Genomic DNA, 7,729 nt, shown 5'->3' with positions numbered 1-7,729 from the left:
TCATTGGTCCTAAATTCTTCCTTTATCTACAAACCTGACAAATAACCTATTCTGTGCTCTTTAAATTTGCTTATGGTATCACCCTTTATATGTAAATCATGTACCTGTTTTGGCCTTATCTTGGTATACAGCATGAGATGTTAGTCTATACCTACTTTCTTTCATACTGTTTTCCAGTTTTCCCTGCAATTTTTTGTCAAATAATGAGTTTTTTGTTCCAAAAGCTTGGATATTTGGGTTTTTAATATTTTAGATTATTATGGTCATTTACTTTAATGTCATTTGTACCTAATCTATACTACTGACCCACCACTGTATTTCTTAGCCATCACCAGATTGTTTTGATGATAACCGCTTTATAATGCAGTTTGTGATCTGGTATGGCTAGACCACCTTCCTTGTCATTTTTAGAATTGATTATCTTGATTTCCTTTCTTTCCTCACAAGGGTTTTACTAATGATCACTACCTTCCTCAGCACACCTTTCCTTTTATCAGTTCCCTTTCACCTTTCCTCAATTATCCTCATCCTTTTTTGCTTTCTTGTAGGGTAAGATAGATTTCTATATCCAAATGAGTAGGTATGTTATTCCTTCTCTGAGTCAGTTCTGATGAGAGTTAAGGTTTAAGCTTTGCCTGTCACCCTGTCCTCCATCTTCACCTCCATTATAATAGCCTCTTTTATTTGGGAAAGTTTACTCCCTTTAGTCTCCCCCCTCTCCTTTTCCTTCCAAAACAATTTTATTTCTCATGCTTTTATTTTGTTTTTGGGGGCTATCATCCCATCAAAGTCACTTTATATACACACCATCTCTCTACATATATTCCTTCTAATTGCTCTTATGGTAATAAAGTTGATAAGAGTTACAAATATTATCTTCCCATATAGAAATATAAACAGGTTAGCTTTATTGAATTTCTTGTTTTCTCTTGTTTTTATGTTTGCCTTGAGTCTTATATTTGGAGGTCAAATTTTTAATTCAGTTTTAACCTTTTTTTTTTTTTGGTTTTAACTTGGTTTATTTTTTGTATTAGATAAAGTGCCACAGGATTGGCAGAGCCTGGGCTAGGAGACCGAAGTGTCCTGACTCTCCCTCCTTTTTGTTCCTTCATGTTTCAGTGATTCTTCTTGCTTTTTTTTACTTCTTCAGCTTCTGTGCCTCCTGGCAAACCTTAACACAAAAAGCCTTCTTAGCCACCCACCGTCAGTGTGCAGGTCGGTAATACAGAGGAGGAAACGTGTACTGGATACCCAGATCTTTACATACCTTCTCAAACACCTAAAAGTTGGTCTGCCCAAGTTTGAGTGGCTTCTTTCTTGGGTCAATGGACACAAGCAGGAATCGCTTGTGAGCCTTGTGCTTTAGATGCTTTTGCATTTTCTTCACAGTTTCGGATCCTGACTGTCAATTTTATAACTTGAGCTTCCAGAGATGTGGTATCTTCTGGGTTTATGGTGATCTGGTTTAGCAACTGCTCTGTCTTTATCTTCATTTTCTCCTTCTGGCTGGCCATTTCCAGAGACGAGAGTCTTTTCACAACATCATCGACCCTGTCAATTTCTGGGATGTTCTGATAATCTTTCAGCTGCATGGAGGAAGGCAGGTCATCCATCTGGCTGGATTGGGTTTCTAAAGCTAGCTTCTTATCTGTATAGGCTTGAGCTGCCTGGAGAAAGGGGCCCTTTACAGGAGGTCGTGGGGCACACAGAGGCCCTGCAGTTGCTCTGGCCATCAGCCTGAGCACAGCCCCACAGAAGTACCCTTCATACCGCCCTGGGCATCTTGGCTCCTGTAACCCCTGTGTTGCTCCCTGGCCTGGCCTCAGGCCTCACTGCCACCACCGAAAGCCAACAAGCCTAGGGGATGACTCACATGAGTGCCCAGTTCTAATCTTTTAATTATAAATCCTTGAAAATCCTCTGTTTTGTTAAATGTCCATTTTTCCCCCTGAAAAATCATGGTCACTTTTGCTGGGTAGGTGATTCATGGTTGTACTCCTAACTCCTTTGCCTTCCAGTATATCATATTCCAAGCCCTCCTGTTCTTTAATGTGGAAGCTACCAAATCCATAAAATTTGAATTGTTTCTTTTTGGCTGCTTGCAATACTTTCTCCTTGATCTGTGAACTTGGAAATTTGACTATGACATTCCTGGTAATTTTTATGTTGAGATCTCCTTGAGGTTGTGATTGGTGAATTTTTTTTTTTTTTGCTTTTTGGAGGGCAACTGGGATTAAGTGACTTGCCCAAGGTCACACAGCCAGTAAGTGTGTCAAGTGTCTGAGGCCAGATTTGAGCTCAGCTTCTCCTGACTCCAGGGCTGATGCTCTATTCACTGAGCCACCTAGCCTCCCCAGTGATTGGTGAATTCTTTCAATTTCTGTTATACCCTCTGGTTCTAATATATCAGGACAGTTTTTTTGGATAATTTATTTAAAGATGTTTTCCAGGCTTTTTTTTTTTTATCATGGCTGTCAGGTAGTCCAAAAATCCTTATATAATCTCTCCCAGTTCTATTTTCTTATTCAGTTGTTTTTCCAATGAGAAATTTCACATATTCTTCTATTTTTTAAATTTTGTTTTACTGTACCTTGATGTCTTATGGAGTCCTTAGTTTCCACTTGTTTAATTCCAATTTTTAAGGAATTATTTTTTTTCAGTGAACTTTTGTACTTCCTTCTCCATTTGACCAATTCTATTTTCTAAGGAATTATTTTCCTCAGTAAATTTTTGTATATCTTTTCCCAAATTATTGATTCATTTTTTCATGATTCTCTTGCATTACTCATTTCTTTTCCCAATTTTTCTTCTGCTTCTCCAATTTGCTTTTAAAATAGTTTTCAAATTCTTCCAGGAATTCTTTTTGGCCATGAGACCATTTGATTTTTCCTTGAGGTTTCACATGTAGCCATTTTGACATTATTCTCCTCTTCTAAGGTTATGCCTTGATCTTCCCTGTCACTATCGTAACTTAATAAAATTAAGCTCTTTTTGTTTTTTGCTCATTTTTTCCTGCCTTTTTTTTTGTCACTTGGTGTTTTGATGTGAGAGTTGTGCTCTAGTCCTGCACTATCCCAAGATTTTTGTCCTGGGGCTCTGTGTCTTACTGCTGACTTTCACTGGGCTTCAGGGCTCAGATGCTTGCTTTCTCTGGAGTATAGACTTCCCATTTGGCTTGTACTGGGGAGGGGGGTGGCTCCCTGTTGGCCTCTCCTGGGTGTGGGATTTAGCTGCTGGCCTGCTCCAGTGGGAGGGCCTTGATGCTGGGTTGCTATGGAAACAGGATCTCTCTGCTGGTAGGCCCCAGGGGCAGAATCTTACTGTTGACTAGCCCTGTGGCAGGGCTTCACTTCTGGTCAGCAATAGGGTCAAAGCCTTGTTGGTGGCTTGTGCTGGGGTGGGGTCACTGGGGTGAGGCCTTGTGGTGCAGCACAGATTGCTCACTTGCCTAGGGGACCGCTAGCCTGCAGGAGGGGAGGGCCTCACTAGCAGATTGCCTCAAGTTTGAAAGCTTGCTGCAGGTCACCTGTGGTGAGGCTGGCTGCTGCTGCAGCTCTTGGACCTTGCTCCCCTCCCACTGCAGTGAGATAGACCTTTTCTTCTGCGCCAGTAAGCTGCTTCCTTGCTCCTAGACCAATTATGAGAGGGTTTTCTAGTTGTTTGGAGGGGAATTTGGGAGGGTTTCAGAGGTTTCCTTCCTTACTCTGCCTGCCTGGAACCAGAAGTCCTGAGCAACCTTTTAAGGACCACACTGTTCACCTCCCAGTGTGAGGAAGGGGCTAGAAAAGGTGCCCTAAACATTGGCTGCTTTATCTAACCCTGTGCTTCTTACTACAGCAGGCAGGGATCCCACACTGTGTGTGAAACCCCCCAAATTGTACAAAAATTTCTGCAAAGATGATTTCACTCACCATTGCTACAATGGAATGTGTGTGAACAACACAAAATCCAGTATACTTGAAAGATGAACAACTCTTGTGAGAGAACCAAGCAGGCAGGCATCACATCAAAACAACATCCCTGAGAGAAACAAGGCTGGGCAATGAAGGCTGGCATGCTACATTTGTAGCTGGATACACATTTTTCTGGAGTGGCCACAGTGAAGGGGAGCACTGTGAAGTGGATATAGATTTTGCAATCAAAAATAATCTAGTCAACAGGCTTGTGTGCCTTTCAAAAGGAGCAAATGACAAGCTTGTGACGATATGATTGATTGTTCCTTGTAGGAAAGAGCCAAGCTACAACATCAGTGTATATACTCCCACTGTGATGAACTCTGATCAGGTCAAAGAAAAATATTATGAAGACTTGGAGATCCTCATCATCAATGTGCCAAAAGTCCCAGCTCATAATTCTGGGAACCTTTAGTGTGAGAGTAGGCACAGATTACCTGCATGACAGGGAGTCCTTAGGAGGAATGGAGTCTTTTGAAACAGCAGAAACAGCAATGACCACTTACTACTGAAGACTTGCTCATCCCATAACCTTCACATCACCAAAACTGACTTTCATTTACCTAAATATCTCCATGCATTCAAGCTATTAAAAAAAAAAATTCTGTCAATTACTTATTCTGTGCAGGCCACAAATTCTGCCTAAATTTAGGAAGGTCTGAGTTTAAATCTAGCCTCAGACATTTACTAGCTGTGTAACTGTATGACTCTGGTCAAGTCCTTTAACTGCTATTTGCTTGTTTCTTCATTTATTAAAATGAGATTAATAATAGCACCTACCTCCCAAGGTTGTTGTGAAAATCAAATGAAATAATAATTATAAATCACTTAGCGCAGTTCCTGGAACATATTAAATACTATATAAATGTTATCTATTATTTCTATCTTGAATCATTTGGGAACATGTCACCTTGTTTCCATGTTTTCTTTGGAACCCACAAGATTCTCTCCCTCATCAATGTTGATTCATTTCCCTTTGCATTGCAATAATTTTTAAAAAGAAATCTTTGGACTCATTTAGATGTACCAGAATCATCTTCTCTTCTTCAATTAATATCTTTATTTTTTAAAACCTGTTTGTGCTTAAGGTTTTTAATAGACTATTCTTCCTCCTGGTATCTTTGGTCATTTCAGCCTCCATTTCCCCTCACACATATATTCCCTATTATTTTCTTTCTAACTCCTTCCCTTTTGATGATCGATGCCCTCAGGACAAGGCCTTAAAATTATACTAGCTTCCTCCAATTCTGGTTATTCATGTTTCACCAGCCCCAGTCCCTGCCCCTACTAACTTTTGGGAGTCAGAAATGGTCCTGGTTGAATACCAATATCCTTTCCTTCAATACTGACAGAATACTGTTTTTTCTATTTTTCATTTTCTCAGTGAGCACACCTAGAGTGCAGAGTGTGTTACCACCCGTGGCTAATTATGTTTCTGCTTTCCAATACCACTACCTTCTTTGCAAGAGGGAGAGAAAGCAGAGTGGAGTTGATTGTTGCTACAGAATGTAGGCATGAGACCAAGGGCAGGTAAGTATAGTAGCAGACACTGTAGCAGCAAGGGAATTGCTTGATGAATCCCAAACACAAACCAATGAGTCCTCTTGTATAGTTCTGACATAGTGTGAGAGCTTTTGGGTGTGCTAAGTGAGCAAGGCAGGAAATACAGATTAGCTGTCTCTGCTGCTAATTTGTCAAGTTGTTACTTTGTTAAGATTGTTGGTGTGTTAGCTTGTTGAGATAGCTAAAATTACTGTATTTCTTGTATATAATTATGATTTTAGAGGATTTTGAGAGATTGTAAGGCTAGTATAAAAGGTTTAGACTTCCATTAGTCATGTGCCCTGGAAATAAAATTAATGTAACTTTGTTGTTAAGTCATTTCAATTTTATCTGACCCTTCATGACCCTGTTTTGGTTTACTTGGCAAAGATACTGGAGTATTTTTCCCTTTGTTTGTACAGCTCATTTTATAGATGAGGAAACTGAGGCAAGCAGGAATGAGTGCTTTGCCCAGGGTCACACAGCCAGTAAGTGTCTGATGCTAGATGAATTCAGGTTCTCCTGACACTAGGGTCAATGCTTTATCCACTGAACTGCCTGACTGTCCTTCAAAGATATAGTAATAACAAAAGTACATAGTTTCCCCCAAACACTTTGGGGACACATTTTGTGGGGAGAGTGGGTTCAAACTTAGCTCAGCGACAAATTTGCAATAGCTAAGCATATTGCTTCACTCCACACATGTACCAGTTCCCAAGATATGAATATGATCTCTTCATCTTTTTGTAATGCCTTTTCATAACCTACCATATATAAAATCTAATGTAACTTCTACTCATCAAAACTTGTCCTGTATTTATCCTTAGAGCCTTCTTTTTACTTTGGAAAAAGACAATGTCCCCTTACCCCCCCACTGGGCTATTTTTTAAAAAAAATTAACAAGTATTTTTCTCATTCTCTCCATCTCCTACACCTCTCTAGCTCTTGAAAAAAGAAAAAAGGGGGGGCAAGAGGGTGCAATAAAAGCAGGTACTAACTTGAGCTCGTCTCAAATTACCTCCAACACCTGTAAAAATGACTCCAAACACATTTTGAAGCTACAGAACCCACAAAATGACAAAGTGAAATACACTTCCAGCTGAAGTCAGCCTGGCAAGCTGAAAGGAAGGGTCTGGACTGGGAGCAGAGCACAGTCCAGCATGGGCATGCAGGCAGAGACCAGTGGCACAGACTGGCTGGAGAGGACCTCAGGGGACTGAATCACTGTCAGCTGTGGCGGTTTCCAGACTTCTCAACCCTTAAATGCCAAAGAGAAAGTAAAAGGTCAGTGGGGAAACTGTTGGACCTGGGTGAGAGAAGAGTACTGGCTGGCCCCTTGTACCTGGGGTGGTGGTGGAGGCTGTGGTGGGGCGGCTGCTTCTGACCATAAGAAAATGATGGAAAAAATGTTAATCATATAAATTAAACTGAAAAAAAAATCGGACAAACGCATTTTTTTTTTAGAGACCTGATTGTTAAATATTTACCAGCATACCTTTGAGTGTGTACCATTCCTCATTATGAGTTATATATTATAGTCATACATGGTCACTGCATTAAACAGAGTTCCTAAGATTTTCAAATGATGGTACTGTAGTCCTTGACTCTGATTGGATGAGCTCAAATCATGACAGAAACACGCCAAGATGTCAAAAAGTACACTGGGAAGAGAGAAAGAAAGAACTACAGGAAGTGGGAGGTTTGCTGGCTGTTAAAATATCTTCCCCCTTTCTACTGAGATCTGATGTTCTATCACCAATGTAGCACCGAGAAATTTCAGCACTCCTGATACCTTGTTTGCAGACTGAATAAAGTCCATGACTCTCCAAGCCTCCTGGTACATGTCCCTGTGGAAAGCAGGAATGATTTTCATATCTTAAAGATTCACTGTTCCTGTGGCAATGGGCAAGTTGTTTTCCCAATATTTGTAGCTTCCCTAGAGTAACTTTGTGTCATGGGCCAGCTTGGACTCAGAATCCTCCATCCCTCAGGGCAAGGAGGAAGGAAGGGGATTTGTTTGGGGCCAGAGGTTTTGGCAATACTTGAAGATAAGCTAGTTAAGCTAGTTTAAAACAAAAAATAGCAATGCTTGCTATTTTAAGTAAGTTTTCTCATTTTTGCAATGTTATGACATGATACAATTAGTGGTAACATGGGTTGTTCTTTTCCAGGGTCTATTCAGAGCGGTAATGGAGACTGAATCAAAGAGAAACGTCTCTGAAAGGTCTTTGAGA

The 7,729-nt window shown here is 40.5% G+C and overlaps 1 pseudogene; it reads right to left on the bottom strand.

Annotated features, from left to right (window-relative positions):
* Window positions 1–1,065: 1,065 nt before the first annotated feature.
* On the bottom strand, window positions 1,066–1,733 carry LOC138169927 (small ribosomal subunit protein uS15m-like; annotated as a pseudogene).
* Window positions 1,734–7,729: the final 5,996 nt, after the last annotated feature.

This window comes from Petaurus breviceps, unplaced genomic scaffold (genome assembly GCF_028583685.1).
Source record: "Petaurus breviceps papuanus isolate PSGF00001 unplaced genomic scaffold, PetGlider_PUasm1.0 38, whole genome shotgun sequence".
Classification (NCBI taxonomy): Eukaryota; Metazoa; Chordata; class Mammalia; order Diprotodontia; family Petauridae; genus Petaurus; species Petaurus breviceps.
Note: the sequence above shows the minus strand (reverse complement) of the source record. Positions and strands in the feature narration are given on the sequence as shown.